The following is an 8,918-nucleotide window of genomic DNA, read 5'->3' on the forward strand; positions in this document are numbered from 1 at the left end:
ATTTAATTTTTTTTTCTAAAGAATTGCCCATCGCTTCTATAATGGTCTGTAAGAAAGTATTGTTTATTTCCAATTTTGCTTTGTTTTCCTTCTTTTTTTGCTCGTCCTCTTTCTTTCCTACATTTTTCTCAACTTTATGCACAATACCTTGCACATTTTAATGCAATTACTTTTGGGTCTAATTCTTGTTATCCCTATTCATAGAACATTAACATATTTTAATTTTGTACACATTTGAACAAACAGGTTCATAGTTTATCTTCATTTTTTTTTACCCTCTACGTCTATGAAATCCGCTTGTTGTTCGTCTGTAAACTCTATATACCATTAATGAATGCTGCAGTTTTACTACTAGACAACGCTTTGACTATTTTTTCAGCAACTAAATATTTGGTTTTTTAAAATAATTGCGTCATCCATATATATTACAATTTTCGCTTCGATGATTATTATAAGCTATATGCTATCTTTCTAATCCTTTACGTTCTATATTGTACAGCTTGCAATCCAACTATAAATTTATTAAATAAAATATTTACAAACTAAATCTTAATTAAAATATATTTATTTGTTTGTCTATTTTCTTTTAAATCTGTATGCTTAAAAACACTAATCCTATTTTAATTATGTGCATACACCTATCGATAACAACAATAATAGTGCAAGTCTTAAACAAATTGAAGCAAGTGCGATAGGTACGTATTAGGATAAACACAAAGGGGACATTCTTTTCATGTAAGAACCGACAATATTATTATTAAAGCCTTGTATCAATGTTATAAAACATAGTGTCGCTGTTATATAAAGGAAACATTAGTTTTACGTCACAGATGGCTAAAAGTTCCTTTATTTACATAGGTGCATACAATTCTACGGTAAATGTTGAAATAAAGCGATCCCCTTAATATATCGGGAACATATTTTAAAACTATCTTTCTCTAGAAATGCAGATATTCAATACCTTTTTTCTAATAGTGGCTTTAATGATATGTTTACATAAGTAGCTAATATTGCATATTGCTTCTATGACTGCTACTGCTACTACAATAATAATTATAATGATAATAACCAAAACCAAATACATCACTTTTGTCTGAGGTATATGCTGTTATAAAACTGCTATATGTATATTCTACATCTTTTAGTACATTTTCGAACGTGACCTACCATATGTATTTCTATGAATAAACTTATCCAATTTAGATTTGTTTCTGCTAGTACCTATGTAGTTTACCTTCGTGCGAAATGAAATATCATTATCATCAACTACAGCATCATTACAATCAACCACATGTATTAATTCATACAATTAACGCCATAATCTTAGTAAAATTAATCATTCTACACATATCTGTCACTGGAGGACTACCAGACAATATTATCTTCACAGCTTTCTTATCCTTACATACAAACCATTTTCATGCTGCGTACAGCGTCAAGGAAAGCTTACACGATATTATTTCTTCTGAAGATCCCAATGTATTTTATTAATTGTAACAATTTATGTAACACAAGTCAAATATGAAATATGTAAGCTAACGTATACAATACTACTTATAATGCAAATACAAGTGCTTCTACTGTATTTACTAGTAATTCTGTTCCTGCTACTACTGCTAAGGATGCTGCTATAGTGTCTGCCAACACCTCGGCAGCTTGTACTCCATACCGATTTTGAAAACAAAAACGAAAACTATCAATGATATAAAAATGTATAAAATATATTCATATCATTCAATGATTTGTAATTTTTAACTTGATTGCCACCAATCAGCCCCTAACATTGTCACATTCCGCGCATTTCTAACATCAATGGAAATTCAACAATAACACGGCGTACATATATGTGTAGGAGGGTATGTATTGTTCTTAGTGATGTAGTTCATAGTGTTCTGTAAGCTCCAGATAGTTCCCTAAATTTCAGTAACGTTAAGATTTAAACGAATATTCTACCACCATTTAAATATTTTGGGTGTAGGTGGGTGCGTGAGAAATATTAGAATTAAATATCGCATACATGCGATGCAGACGACAATGTGTTTACCTTATGTTGCTAAAGGACTCTCCTCCACACACCACTGAAAATGGACTGTTCCAGCATTATGCAAACGACACTGAGTAGGCTCCTCTTTTAAACAGGAAACTTCGTTAGGATAAAAATGTGAAGAAGATAACAATAACCTAACAGTACATTCTGTACATTTGTTATATCAAGCGGCTGAAAAATATCATTGAGGAGGAGGAGGAAGTTGAATTTTTTTTTTATACAGATGATAGAGAAAAAGCAGTGTTTATGAAAGATGATCCATACATACATTATTCATTATATATAAATATACCCTATGCTATAGTTTCTAGGGAAAATGAGAATGATTGGAGTGCATTAGAGACGCAAGACAAAATTTTGGCTACAATGCTTTCAGGTTCCTTTGTTAAAATCTTTGGACAAGACACTTTGATTAGTTTTGTTTATGCAATGAGATTAACGTGTCTAGGAATTATGTAAATGATGTAATCAAAAATCAAGGTCCAGAAGCGAAGCCTTTCTCATAATTAGGAATGTCCAGATTGCAAAGATTAAGGGTAGCAGGCAGGTGCATTACGTCTGCATATCAATAACGAATCAATAGACAAAATTAGAAACGTTTAAGAAATAACATGTCTTGCATCTTTGGAACTTAAACTACATAACAAGAAACAGCAAAATCCAACAAGTATTTCATAATTTTAAAATATAAATTTCCCTAAATTACGAAGTGAAAGAATTAAAAGTAACTTACAGTGTGGTACGAATTCCTAAATGTTCTATCAACTCCAAGATTATCCGGATATTCTCTAAAGTTATTCAGAATACAAATTATAATGTGCTTTTGTGCTAACACCACAAACAATTTCAAAAGTATCTTTAATAAATTGTTTCTCATTAGATTCGTTAGAATATAAGTGTTAAAATGTTCCTAAATATTTCTTCCCAGTCTTGGAATAAATGTTTCCTTTCTGCACTACAACCCCAACAAAAGTGTATTAATTCCGATAATCACATCACATTTTCCAGTGTATTACTTTCGAGGCTGATCTTTTGTTAAGAATGAACAATGATGTGTAAAACATTTCTTAATATTGCCACTTAATACGCAGAAAATAATACTGAAATCTCCAGAATTAACCAATTAATATTGTGAAATAGTTTTTCAACAACTGCTGTGTTCAAGTTTTTATCTAATCACAAACTAGGGCAGTCTGGCCTGCCTACAGTGATAATCTCTTTGGATCACGTGATTCTATTTCGACCTCCAGTTACGTCCCCAATGGCCTCCTTGGACCAAGTGATGATGTTTACACGAACTTGGCACTTAAACTTTGCGACTGTAGAACTGGAAATAGTACTGTTTATTTTACATGCATATTTTGTAAGGTACACAAGTAATTTGGATCTTTGAATTTAAATGTCATTAATAATAATAATAATAATAATAATAATAATAATGAAGACTTTGTATAGCGCCTAATCTTTAGAAGCTCTAAGCGCTTTACAACATTAGATAACACCTATAAGATAAAAAACATGTATAATTATACGACCACAAAAACAAACACCATGAAACTAGAAAACATAAAACAATGCTGAGAATATTTAAGATAGAAAACATTAGGTCTTTAAGTTTTTTCTTGCAGTCGAAATAAGTGAGTTTTGAGGGTACTCTTGAATGGGATCACTGTGTATTTGTGTCTAAGTTCAATGGGGAATTCATTCCACGTTGCTGGGCCCTGGTATGCAAAAGAACGTTGTCCATATGACTTCGTTTTTGTAGTGGGAATAATGAGTATACGATTGTCAGAAGAGGAGTGTTAGTATCTTGCTGGTGTGTACACATGGGCGAGGTCGGATAGGTATGTTGGACTTGAGTCCGACAGTGAAACATAACACAGAGAACAAATTTTGTGTTTGATTCTGGATCGAATGGATAGCCAGTGTAGAGTACAGAGCAGCGGGGAGGTGTGCTCTGATCGTGATATTCTAAGTATGATCTGAGAAGCTGTGTTTTGAACGTTTTGAAGTTTCTGAATTAGATATTGAGATGAAACAGACAGAATTGAGTCGCTGAAGTTGTTTTAAAAAGTAATGTTTGCTAAGAGACAGAATTGAGTTAAAATAGTCCAGTCTTGAAAGTGCTAATGAACACATAAGTGTTTTAGTGGCATCAACTGAAAGATATTTGCGAATGAAGCTGGTTCGCCTCAGCTCAAGATATGCAACCTTGCATATGTTCATGACATGTTGGTGCAATGTGAGAGCACTGTCCAGATTCATACCTAGGTTTCGTACTGATTGTGTGAATTCAATCTTGGTGTTGCTGATATTTATTGTTTGAGGTAAAGGATGTGAATGAGAAAGTCTTTGTGTTGTGATCAGAATGGCCTCACTTTTATCTTCATTCATCTGCAGCTTGTTACATGTCATCCATGATTTCACATCAAACATGCACCACTCTACACCTTGGATGTTAGCATCAACTTCAGTTGGGTGACTAGATTTGTATATTTGGGTGTCATCAGCATACAATTGGTGAGACACTGGATGATGATCTATGACACTTAAGAGCGGCTGAGTGTATAGAATGAAGAGAACAGGTCCAAGAATACACCCCTGTGGAACACCACAACATAGATCAACTGGGCTGGAGTGTATTCATTCGCAGACACAATTTATCTCCTGTTGACCAAGCAGGACTTGACCCACAGTAATACTGTGTCATGAATGCCAAATACATCCTGGAGACGGTGAAGTAATATATCATGGTATATTGTGTCAAATGTTGCAGACAAATCAAGGAGGGTGAGGACTGTAATCTTTCCGCTATCCAAAGCAGAGAGAATGTCATTAACTACGTTCAGAAGAGTAGTTTCAGTACTGTGGCAAGGGTGATATGCAGATTGTACATTGCTAAAAAGACTGTTTGAATTCAGATGAGATACAAGCTTGGATAGAACAATATTTTCTAAGATTTTGTATATGAATGGTAGATTAGAAACTGGGCGGTAGTTCTTTAAATGGTTATGATCTAGTGTTGGTTTCTTCAGCAGGGGCTTTACAATGGCAGTTTTCAAAAATGATGAGAATTCCCTTGATGAGAGAGAGGTATTAATAACATCAATTAGTGAAAGCAATTCTGTATATAAGCACTCAAGCAGCAGTGATGTTGGAATTCGATTAGGTTCACATGACTTTGGTGCACTCATCATCAGGATTGTACTTACGAAATCCATAGAGACAGGTTCAAATACTGCTAATGGTTGCTACTGAAATTCTGTATCCCAACTGTATGGTGACGACGAGCCAATTGAAATTGTGGTGTCAAGCTTATCTCTGACGGTTTGTACTTAACTGAATGATTTTAATAAAACATAATACACAAGATATAGTTATACGTAGGACATGGTCGACAAAGGGTAACATTGTTAAAGTAATTTATTTTTTGTCTTAGCTGTATTCCATGACAAAGGAAAGAATGATAACCCGTTGAGTTTCTATGCTCAAATTTCTTTTGAATAATTAGGTCTTTTTCTCCTGAGCGAGCAACTAGTGCGTTTTAATGCACTAGCTTAAGGTTAAAGAAAAGCCAGACAGACGTAAGCATTTTTCAGGCAAGGATAAACACAGCCTTTACAACATCATATGATAAATATTTAAACAACAGTAATAGGCAAAGGTGTCAAAGCAAAACAGAACTCGGAACGTTTAAATCTGGGACAATTCAATCTTATTTGCTTTATAGTATGGTGTTTCCTTAAATCGCAAATATGAAATATTCATTAGATTAATGTTAATTACGCATTAATATAAATATAAAGACATCGAAGATAGATCTGAATTGCTTGATAATTATATATATATTCCCAATGATGTATTACTTCTCATTTAATACAACTAAATTATAGCTAAATTCAATTTTAAGATAAGAAAAGAGATTAAGAGACAGCTTGACTGAATGTATAGAGACTGGACAACTCACATCATTAACAAATATACACAAAGCAAAGAAATATAGTAAATAACTTTAACCAAGATGAAAACGAAATTCTTGTTGGAACCCTTGGACGTTCATCTTTTCGCAAACATTACAAATAATTCCAAAATATAACTGGAATATAATGAAATTCATTAGGCACTAATGTATTTGATCGCGAATACTTAATTTATAGTCTATTTAAAGTTTTAAATCCAAACTGTCATGTTTTGTTCGATTTCCTCTATTGACGATTACAAGAGAAAAATTGCCCCTCTTGTAGTTACAAACCGGCCACACATGAATCGAATCCAGCTAACTGAAGAGAAATTATAGATTTAATAACAACATAATAAACAATATAGCTTCTGTTCTGAATGATATTAGCAGCTTCTTGCTCTTAAAAACATGTTTTAAATTTCTAAACCCTTGTTACTATAAGTCTATAAGTCATTAAATATACAAACATTTCCAATTCAATATAATTTGATCATTCTAGTACCAGTATTCAGCTTAGACGACAAACTCTCCTCCATCAAATTACAGGTTAATATCCCCTTGAGTAAATTAGGAAAGCTTACGAAAGATGGTTTATAAATAGGTGTCTAATTATTTACATGACAATGATTCCATGTACAAATATCATAGTCATTCAAATATGTATTAGCTGATAGATATATATATATATATATATATATATATATATATATATATATATATATATATATATATATATATATATATCTGCAACGCAACCTGGTAATGCAAGTTTTTGTGTTGTATATTCTGCCACATGTCTCAAGCAGAGGGATTCATACTTAACATGGAAAGGTATGGTATTAAGAGAAAATTGTTGGTATGAATAGATGATCACATAGCTAACAAGATTTATTTGGTCATCGTTACAAATAATAACTAATTAAAACAGTTGCAGACGATTCCTATTAACACTGCATTATATCGAATTAAACGATGATCTTTTGACAATTGTACATGGAGCAAATCTCTGGATTGCTAACTTGAATCCAATCAAAGTAGTGTGTGTCCTCGTTACAAGAAGGGAGTGGAATACATTCAGAACTTTGCATTTTAGGGGTATTCGTCTTGTTTCATCATATCGACATTAGGAAATTAAGTTATCAACCAGTAGCTCTTGAAGCAATAATATTTAATCTATAATTTATCCTGTGTCAATGTGTATTGAACGAATGGGCAGTATAAATGTGTATTCTTAAAACATGATCTGAATGAAATTGATCTAGCTTTCTTCTGCCAAATTCTTGTTTATGATCTTTCTGTGCTAAAACAGATTTCGAAGGACTTTGAAACATTCGAACGTGAGGCAATGAGAATAATTTTTGGACGAGAAAAATTTTCTAGCACGGAAGTTCCTTATTGTGAACTAGAAGGTTTAGTCTCGAAGGGAGGCGAAAGATACAATCAACATGTGCAGTATATACAAGGTTACCAACAGCGTGACTCCGGATTTACATAATTGATTTACACCCACTTTGTGAGCGAGACACAGTACCTTAAAATCTAGGAAACTCTCTATCCATGCAGAACTTCATTCTTAAACAAAAATGGTATTCGCGATTACTTATCAACTTATTTGGCGATCTATCACAACCTGCAAGAAATTTTTCATTTACACTAGCCTTCAAAAAGACATTACCGAGTATAAAATGTCTTCTTTTGACTATTAGTATTTGGTAATAGACAAGCTTCTATGTTTTCAAGCCTGTTGATGCGTATATGCCATTCGGTGAATTATAAACACGATCTTAGCGCCGATCATTCTGGTTCTTGTGGATTTCCAAAAGAAAATTCATCACAGATTTTACAAAGGAAAATTGTATATTAATCCAAGAGAAAAGCTTACCGAATGTTATCAGTAACGAATATTAATATTACTTTTGACACCTTTGTCTCTCAACAAACATTACACAGCAGAGACAATATGATTTCGCTACAAAGTAAAATGCAAACATTTGCTTTTAACACAAATGTGTGATTAATTTATTCCATTATGACTAGTTAAAAACTGCACATACAGAACTACACCAAACATTATCCCTCCATTTGTATGCTTTCTTTATGACTGCTATTTCATTATATGCATATACTCTACCTGTCTTAACTACTTCCTCAACTTTTGCATCAATGTCTTAACTGATTATTTATGATGGAGAATATGTTGGTTGAAAAAGCTATTTTGATCTCTATTGCGTTGTACACGTAACTGTGATTATCTTTGCAATAAAGATGTTTAAACAAAATTGCTTTGCTACACTGACAATTTCACCACTTAGTTTAAAGTGTGATAAGCATGCATGACAATCAGCTTAGTGAAAATCGTTCTTATTTATTCACTTGCGAACGCATCAGACGACTGTACACGTTCGTCGTTGGTTTTACACGTACACCACAGGTCTTCACTGGACTCTGTGATACATATTTGGCATTCTCCGTCACTATTACCAAACTATACATTTTGTTTTCGAGTTATGGCATCATAATTATCATTAAAATGTATACATAGAAAAACTCATTATCTGATATAGTAATCAATACGTTCAAATAGGACTTCCGCAAAAGCAAATCCACCATCATGTAAAATTCCATGTCAAAATACTATACAGTTTGATGTCGTGTTCAACGTTCCATCAAATGCAGCTACCAAGTGAAAAAGCTTGATTGAAAAGAAACGGTAAAAATCGCTTTAGAAATTTTTCATTAACTCAAAATGAAACATGCGAAATATCACCGCTTCTGTATAGTCATTTAAATTGCTTTATATTATAACGGTCATTGCTAATAATTTATAAATAACTAAATACCTAAACGAAATTGCTCAGCGGGAAGGCTGTAACATGTTTAATAGTTAAGAAAACCTTAAATACATAGACA

This window comes from Sinohyriopsis cumingii, unplaced genomic scaffold (genome assembly GCF_028554795.1).
Source record: "Sinohyriopsis cumingii isolate HCF-2022 unplaced genomic scaffold, ASM2855479v2 utg001869l, whole genome shotgun sequence".
Taxonomy (NCBI): Eukaryota; Metazoa; Mollusca; class Bivalvia; order Unionida; family Unionidae; genus Sinohyriopsis; species Sinohyriopsis cumingii.